At 39.1% G+C, this 9,502-nt stretch overlaps 1 protein-coding gene across 2 annotated transcripts in view; it reads left to right on the forward strand.

Moving 5' to 3' along the window:
* The first annotated feature begins 347 nt into the window (after positions 1 to 347).
* Positions 348 to 9,502, forward strand: part of LOC133538658 (voltage-dependent calcium channel gamma-5 subunit) — a 65,599-nt gene continuing 56,444 nt past the window's right edge. For both annotated transcript variants that reach the window (XM_061880343.1, XM_061880344.1), the window contains exon 1: positions 348 to 483. The gene's annotated coding sequence lies outside the window, so the exon portion shown is untranslated. The remainder of the gene's footprint in view (positions 484 to 9,502) is intronic.

The following is a 9,502-nucleotide window of genomic DNA, read 5'->3' on the forward strand; positions in this document are numbered from 1 at the left end:
ACTAAAACACTACACACAGGGAAACCCCCAAAAAGTCAAAATGCAGGTCGTAACAGTACTTAAAGTCAAGAGTTATATTGATGGTTATGGTTTAAAGTCATATCCAACAATTTCGACAACAACTTTTTACTGTTTCTTTTTTTTTTTTAATGATTTCAACTGGTGGTGTGCCTCCGGATTTTTTCAAAGCAAAAAATGTGCCTTGGCTCAAAAAAAGGTTGAAAAATACTGCATTAGAGACACAGACTCTATTAGAGACCGCCCCCCTCACCCGCACGCGTACGCGCGCGCGCCCTGCTCGCAATTAGCTGGAAAGTAGACGTGCACGCGCCTGGGCGGTCACAGCTGTGCTTGGCGCCAAAGAGGTGACAGTGACGGTGAGAGTCGCCGCTGAACTACAAGAAAATTAAAAGACAAAAGGGAAAAAAAAAAAAAAAAAAGGACAAGCATCTTTTTGTCTTGAACGAGTTTCCTTTCGTGAAGGTAAGAGTTCATTCTTTTCTCTCTTTATTTTCCCACACGGTGTCGGTCGACGTTGTTGCGGCGTTATAGTTCCACAGTACGTATAGAAGAAATGGTTAAGTTCATTTCCATTTTTTTGAGTTAAGTTCATTTTCATTTTTCACATATCAGCGGTAGTAAATGGATGGAAGGGCATACAGGTGTTAATAGTCCGAAAGAGTGTATTTCACCTTTATTGACGTCGATGCAACTTACTTAGAGAAGATGACAACAGAGAGCACTCGATATTATCACTAAAACAATGGTAAACATATTTTAAATGGATATCATAGACACCTGCATTTAATATATATATCATACACACTATATATCCATATATGTATACATAAATGTATATATACATGTACACACATACATACATATACATACACACACCCATTTTCTACAACTTGTACATATATACACACATATACAGTACACACACACACACACACACACACACACACACACACATATATATATATATATATATATATATATATATATACACAGTATATATATATATACAGTATATATATAGTATATATATACATAAACACACACACACACATACATATGTATATTTATATACATATATACACACATCTGTATATACATACACATATATACATACCTAAATATACCTATATATACACAGTATATATATATATATATACACAGTATATATATATATATATATATATATATATATATATATATATATATATATATATATATATATATATATATATACTGTCTTGGTGCATATTATATACCCAACCTAACAGATTTAAAGGCCTACTGAAACCCACTACTATATCAATTATTATGTATATATAATAATATATATATATATATATATATATATATTATATATACATAAACACACACACACACATACATATGTATATTTATATACATATATACACACACATCTGTATATACATACACATATATACATACATAAATATACCTATATACATACATACATATATACACACACATGTATATACACATACATACATACACTAACATACAGATATACATGCACATATGTATATATATATATATATACACACACACACATAAATATACACACATCTATATATATATAAACACACACATATACACATTTCATACACATATATACATATAGACATACACATATATATATACACATATATAAATACACATTCATATACATATATACATACACATACATATACACATACACACATATATACACACACATGTATATACACATACATATACACATATACACACATATATATACATATACACATATACACACATATATATACACATACATACACATATATATATACACACATACATATATATGCATACACATACACACTATATATAATGTGTATATATATTCTATATAATGTGTGTGTATATATATACATATATATATATAATACATAAGTATATATGTACGTGTACATACACACACATATATATACATTATATATGAGAAATTTGTGATTCAGGGCTATATATAAATAAACGATTGATTGATTGATTGATATAAATACACACATGATACACACTTCTTTGTAATGCAGGTGCACAATAATCTAACGATTTCCAGCTCTATGATATCTATTGAACAATTTGTTCACTAGTGTTTTGGTTTGCAACTGTGCTGCATCATACTAAGAATAAAATACAAAATTATTTCAAACTACTCCCAGTATGAGTATACTGTACAAGATCCATTATAATAAACATTTTGTTAATTTCTTAACAACAAAGCATCGTTGTCATCATATATGCAAGTGTACTCAATGTTGTGGCCGGTCAGGGTAAATATCTTCATTTTATTTGTAAAATGATATTAAATCCAAACGTTTTCTGACGCAGCGCTCGTATTGGATCATATTGCATTGCACAGACTGAATTTGAGTGTATGTGCAAAGATTACTTTTTTATTGCTTAAGAGCTCTTCCAGTACATTACCATTTAGTGGCTTATCAACAGTTTGAGTATTGACTGTTAACGGGCAGTTTATTGGTGATTCAGCACCAATGGCAGCACATTTTACTGTTACAGCTCTGAGATGCTTGCAGAGCATTAGACAATGCTGATAAATGCATCCTCTCTTCATTGTTGAGACGATACAAAGCTATTAAAGAAGTAAAGTGAAAGTAAACAGATATATGTTTATATTCTTTAGACACGTCTTTGTAGCCTTTGTTGGACTGCAGCAGTGTGCAGCCTGCAGGCTCACTTGGCTGTCAGCCATTTCTCACCACACAAATACAGTAGTGTTAGAGTAGAGATGCAGACGGTGAAGTGTAGGTTGTTGTGATGTGTGTGTGCGTGTGTGTGTGTTTGCAACTGCAGCACAAATGCCGCACACCTAATGCAATTGGGATTGACAGGCGACTTGTTGCAACAAGACCGGAAACGATGTGATGTGGTCTATGTTGTGTTGACATCACAGTGCAGGATTTGTGATTCAAATGAGGATACATGTCACAAACATGTATTTGATGTTTCCACTTGCAATGACACTCTTTGAGATACATACATACATATAGTGACTGGCTTTGTCTTTATTTGAAGCATTAACATGTATGTTTGTCTTGGTGCATATTATATACCCAACCTAACAGATTTAAAGGCCTACTGAAACCCACTCCTATATCAATGATGAAATATTAACATTGCAACACATGCCAATACGGCCTTTTTAGTTTATTAATTTGCAATTTTAAATTCCCCGCGAGTTTCTTGTTGAAAACGTCGCGGAATGATGACGCGTACGCGTGACGTCACGGACTGTCAGGAAATATTAGCGCTGCACCACTAGCGGCTAAAAGTCGTCTGTTTTAATCGCATAATTACACAGTACGTTGGACATCTGTGTTGCTGAATATTTTGCAATTTGTTCATTTGATAATGGAGACTATAAAGAACAATGCTGTTGGTGGGAAGCGGTGGATTGCAGCTGCCTTTAGCACCGAGAGACATCCGGTGTTTGTTTGTTTGTTGGGAAGCAGAGCGGTCAAGCGAACATGTTTTCTCTATGTCAGGGGTGCCCATTACGTCGATCGCGAGCTACCAGTCGACCGCGGGGGGTGTGTCAGTCGATCTCCAGCCAGGCTTTTAAAAAAAATAGACCTAAAAATGAGTGATCATCAATCTTCACCAAGACGTCACTTAAATGACATTCACGGTACCGGAGGGTCTTGTGAGATGACGCTGGCTGCTGCAAGATCATTATTATGAAAATATGACCGAGAGGAAGGCGAGAAACACTTTTTATTTCAACAGACTCTCGCGCCGTACCTTCCGTCAAAACTCTAAAGGCCGACTGCACATTTCCTATCTTCACAATAAAAGCCCTGCTTCATGCTGCCTGCGCTAACTAAATACAGAGTCTCGGAAAACTGGCGTGCACAAGCGATCCCTCAGAAAGCTGGCGTGCACATCACTTGTGCACGCCAGCTTTCCGAGACTCTGTATTTAGTTAGCGCAGGCAGCATGAAGCAGGGCTTTTATTGTGAAGATAGGAAATGTGCAGTCGGCCTTTAGAGTTTTGACGGAAGGGACGGCGCGAAAGTCTGTTGAAATAAAAAGTGTTTCTCGCCTTCCTCTCTGTCATTTTTTCATAATAATGAACTGGCAGCAGCCAGCGTCATCTCACAAGACCCTCGGGTGCCGTGAATGTCAATCAAGCAAGCTACACATTTAACTTGTTTACAAAAATGTCTCTTTCATAAATAAATAAATATAAATGATATATATAAATGAGGTAGATCCCCTCGAGTTGGTCAATTGAAAAGTAGATCGCCTGCAGAAAAAGTGTGGGCACCCCTGCTCTACGTCAACCAGCATGTTTTTGGATGGGGAAATTGTGATATATATCTTACCGGAGACATCAGTGGATTATTCGTCGTCCTACAGCAGCTGTGAGCTTGGCTCCTCGGCTTCTCTCTGAGACACTGCGTGTTCACCGCAGCCACCCGACCTCGAGGTATGTCTTTACAATCTTTAAAATCTCACTAAAACACTATTAAAACAATAAACAGATTAGGGATCTTCCAGAATTATCCTACTAAATGTGTAATTACATCTGAAACGCTCACACTGCCGCCGCCCACAGCCGTCGCTTTATTATTATTATTATTTTTTTTTTTTTCTAGTCCTTCACTATCAATATCCTAATTCACGACTCTTTCATCCTCGCTCAAATTAATGGGGAAATTGTCGCTTTCTCGGTCCGAATTGCTCTTACTGCTGGTGGCTCCCATTATAAACAATGTGAATATGTGTGGAGCCCTGCAACTCGTGACGTCACGTGCACATATACTTCCGGTAAAGGCAGGGCTTTTCTACTAGCGACCAAAAGTTGCAAACTTTCTTGTCGATGTTCTCTACTAAATCCTTTCAGCAAAAATATGGCAATATCGCGAAATGATCAAGTATGACACATAGAATGGACCTGCTATCCCCGTTTAAATAAGAAAATCTCATTTCAGTAGGCCTTTAATGTAGTCGGAAGTATTGTCCTCTTGTTCTGTGATGTAGAAGTGTCACATGGTGAAGTCGGTGTGTGTTTAGATTATACCTGGATTCAGTTTCTCACAAGATATTGTCACTTTCTCACCTCACAACTTGAAGTATGACAACTTCATGCTCACGTAGTATCATTTGTCGCTTTTTTCTGAAAATGGCATAAAGATTTCGATACAGATAACCGGCATAAGGCAGTTTTTAAATGATGTATTTGTTTTCTGTTGAGCTAAAGACCTTCCTATCAGTCAATGACTACTTTTCTATGCACTAAATTAGTCCGATTTGTTGTACTTTCGCACCTACATGTGAAGTCCCAGTATCCATGCACACTCTCTAGAACAGGGGTAGGGAACCTATGGCTCTAGAGCCAGATGTGGCTCTTTTGATGACCGCATCTGGCTCTCAGATAAATCTTAGCTGACATTGCTTAACACGGTAAGTAATGAATAATTCCGCTGGTAATCACAGTGTTAAAAATAACGTTTAAAATATAAAACATTCTCATGTCTTTTAATCTATCCATCCGTTTTCTACCGCACCTGTTCAAGAAGTCACATTCATTTATTTATTGTTGGTTAGCTTCAGAATAAAATGTTATTAAAAAGAACAAGAGACTTATTATACTCTAAAAATGTTGGTCTTACTTAAAAATGCACTCATTTAGTTGTATTCAGTCTTAAAAAAAAGTATTATATGGCTCTCACGGAAATACTTTTTAAAATATTTGGCTTGTATGGCTCTCTTAGCCAAAAAGGTTCCTGACCCCTGTTCTAAAGTCTAACGCGTCCCGTACACTGTAGGACACTTATTAATGTATTGCTTTTCCGGTTACGACGACGTCACACCAAAACAAGGCATCTTTGGTTCCTTCCAAGTCAACAGCCCAGTTCTTGCTGTACCCAATATCCGCTGTAATATTATATTCTATTCTATATAATAATTTGAACATGTTGAATAGAGAAACTGGAAATTGTGATGTATCATGTTGTACGCATGCATGTTCGAAGTAAACACAAACTCAACTCAATTAAATGTTAGCACATATTGCAAATATTAGGTCTCTAATGGCTATGCTGATGATTTCATATTAAAGTTAAAGTACCAATGATTGTCACACACACACTAGGTGTGTCATGATCCCTGGTCCAGATCATGTTTTTGTTATGTTCTGTTATTTTTGGACTCCCCTAGATCCTGTTTTGTGCACCTCTGGGTTTGTTTTGGTTTCTATTGAGATTAATTTGGTTCATCTGCTTCTGGTTAGTGGTCGGCCCGCTCACCTGCAGTCGACCACTAATCAGAGAGCTATTTATCCACTTCTCACGCCACACTCGTCCTGGATTTTTTGTTTGCTTCACGCAACAGTTCCGCTTGTAGTTTTTGTCTCCTAGTTTATGCTTCCTGTGCTAAACTGTAACCTTGGCTTCCCACGTTTTCCTTCTGCTTGTTTTGTGTTTTTGGTACGTGTTTAATTTTGAAGATTACCTGTAAATCCTGTCCAGATTGATCCGTTTGCATCCTTGGGGAACAAACCTCGTAGCAAGCTGCGACCCCCCCCCGCCGTAACAAGGTGTGGCGAAATTATTCTTGCGACATTACATGACTCTACAAACAAGAATGTCTCGGAGTGGATGCAGGTTTGAAACAGCGGTTGTTTCGAAGGAATGTTCGGACGGAGAATCAGGGAAACAAAACTTTCGAATGTCTCGGAGTTCATTCAAAAGGCTCTGGATTTATGGAACGGTTTTAAAATCCGAAGGAAAAGACTGTTTGTGCCCCGTTACCGCTTCAGAGGGTTGCTATTGTTGTGACGAAGCTTGATGGTTGTGTTTATTACACAGTTATTGCTAATCAGAGTGGAGTGCACAAATGCAGCGTGAAGGTTTGTGTACGCTTTCTTTTTGCCTTGTAGTATACCTGCTTCATTCGCTTTCATCTCTTCAGATTTTGTTTGTGACTCCGTATGAAACCGGCATTCTCTATTTTCTTAGCCATCCATCATCTTCCGCTTATCCGAGGTCGGGTCGCGGGGGCAGCAGCCTAAGCAGGGAAGCCCAGACTTCCCTCTCCCCAGCCACTTCGTCTAGCTCTTCCCGGGGGATCCCGAGGCGTTCCCAGGCCAGCCGCGAGACAGTCTTCCCAACGTGTCCTGGGTTTTCCCCGTGGCCTCTTACCAGCTGGATGTGCCCTAAACACCTCCCTAGGGAGGCGTTCGGGTGGCATCCTGACCAGATGCCCGAACCACCTCATCTGGCTCCTCTCGATGTGGAGGAGCAGCGGCTTTACTTTGAGTTCCTCCCGGATGGCAGAGCTTCTCACCCTATCTCTAAGGGAGAGACCCGCCACCCGGCGGAGGAAACTCATTTCGACAATTCAGGAGGAACAGTGTGGTTTTCGTCCTGGTCGTGGAACTGTGGACCAGCTCTATACTCTCGGCAGGGTTCTTGAGGGTGCATGGGAGTTTGCCCAACCAGTCTACATGTGCTTTGTGGACTTGGAGAAGGCATTCGACTGTGTCCCTCGGGAAGTCCTGTGGGGAGTGCTCAGAGAGTATGGGGTACCGGACTGTCTTATTGTGGCGGTCCGCTCCCTGTATGATCAGTGCCAGAGCTTGGTCCGCATTGCCGGCAGTAAGTCGGACACGTTTCCAGTGAGGGTTGGACTCCGCCAAGGCTGTCCTTTGTTACGATTCTGTTCATAACTTTTATGGACAGAATTTCTAGGCGCAGCCAAGGCGTTGAGGGGTTCCGGTTTGGTGGCCACAGGATTAGGTCTCTGCTTTTTGCAGATGATGTAGTCCTGTTAGCTTCATCTGACCGGGATCTTCAGCTCTCACTGGATCGGTTCGCAGCAGAGTGTGAAGCGACCGGAATGAGAATCAGCACCTCCAAGTCCGAGTCCATGGTTCTCGCCCGTAAAAGGGTGGAGTGCCCTGCCCCAAGTGGAGGAGTTCAAGTACCTAGGAGTCTTGTTCAGGAGTGGGGGAAGAGTGGATCGTGAGATCGACAGGCGGATCGGTGCGGCGTCTTCAGTAATGCGGACGTTGTATCGATCCGTTGTGGTGAAGAAGGAACTGAGCCGGAAGGCAAAGCTCTCAATTTACCGGTCGATCTACGTTCCCATCCTCACCTATGGTCATGAACTTTGGGTCATGACCGAAAGGATAAGATCACGGGTACAAGCGGCTACCTTCTTAAATAAATGGATTTTTCTTTCCCCCCAATGATGCACTTGAAAATGTGTTGTTATTAAGTAAATAAAGTCTCTTAATTCCAGTTGATGCCTGTTTTAATTAAATAGTATCTGCTTTGGACTTATATCCCGTGTGTTGAGACTGGCGCATGCGCGGAATGAAGGGTTTCCTACAGCAGAGAGATATGGTTTCTAATAAAAGGTACGATAGTCCAATTTCTCAAAAGCCAAACATGATCAGATTAGGGTGTTTCCATGGGTTGTACGAACTATTTTGGAATTCAGACTAATTTAGTGACTGTTCCTAGAGTCAAAGGGGTAAAAGCAGATCATCGACCAATCGCACCAGAGTTGGCATGGTCTGGAGAGCAAGCTGGGGAGAAGAACGCAGATTTACTTCGTACTAGGGCTAGATGATCGGCCCTGCGCACATTAACTCGATTAAACATTTGTGAAAACAGCCAATTAGAGTCAACCTTTTCCTGCTAAGGTATCTGCATAACAGCATCAACGGAATGAGTAAACTTGGGGCTCCATGCCAAGCTGAAGGTAGCAAAATAAATGTTGGCTGTGACTCTGCGTTATCTAGGGCAGTGGTTCTCAAATGGGGGTACGCGTACCCTTGGGGGTACTTGAAGGTATGCCAAAGGGTACGTGAGAGTTGTCAAAAATATTCTAAAAATAATAATTAAAAAATCCTTTCTAACTATATTTATTGAATAATACTTCAACAAAATATGAATGTTAGTTCATAAACTGTGAAAAGAAATGCAACAATGCAATATTCAGTGTTGACAGCTAGATTTTTTTGTGGACATGTTCCATAAATATTGATGTTAAAGATTTCTTTTTTTTGTGAAGAAATGTTTAGAATTAAGTTCATGAATCCAGATGGATCTCTATTACAATCCCCAAAGAGGGCACTTTAAGTTGATGATTACTTCTATGTGTAGAAATCTTTATTTATAATTGAATCACTTGTTTATTTTTCAACAAGTTTTTAGTTATTTTTATATCTTTTTTTCCAAATAGTTCAAGAAAGACCACTACAAATGAGCAATATTTTGCACTGTTATACAATTTAATAAATCAGAAACTGATGACATAGTGCTGTATTTTACTTCTTTATCTCTTTTTTTCAACCAAAAATGCTTTGCTCTGATTAGGGGGTACTTGAATTAAAAAAATGTTATCACTGAAAAAAGGTTGAGAACCACCTCTGTGATTTAACATTAACAAAATCACAAAATTAAATCTTATT

The sequence above is a fragment of the Nerophis ophidion genome, linkage group LG20 (genome assembly GCF_033978795.1).
Source record: "Nerophis ophidion isolate RoL-2023_Sa linkage group LG20, RoL_Noph_v1.0, whole genome shotgun sequence".
NCBI classification, from domain to species: domain Eukaryota; kingdom Metazoa; phylum Chordata; class Actinopteri; order Syngnathiformes; family Syngnathidae; genus Nerophis; species Nerophis ophidion.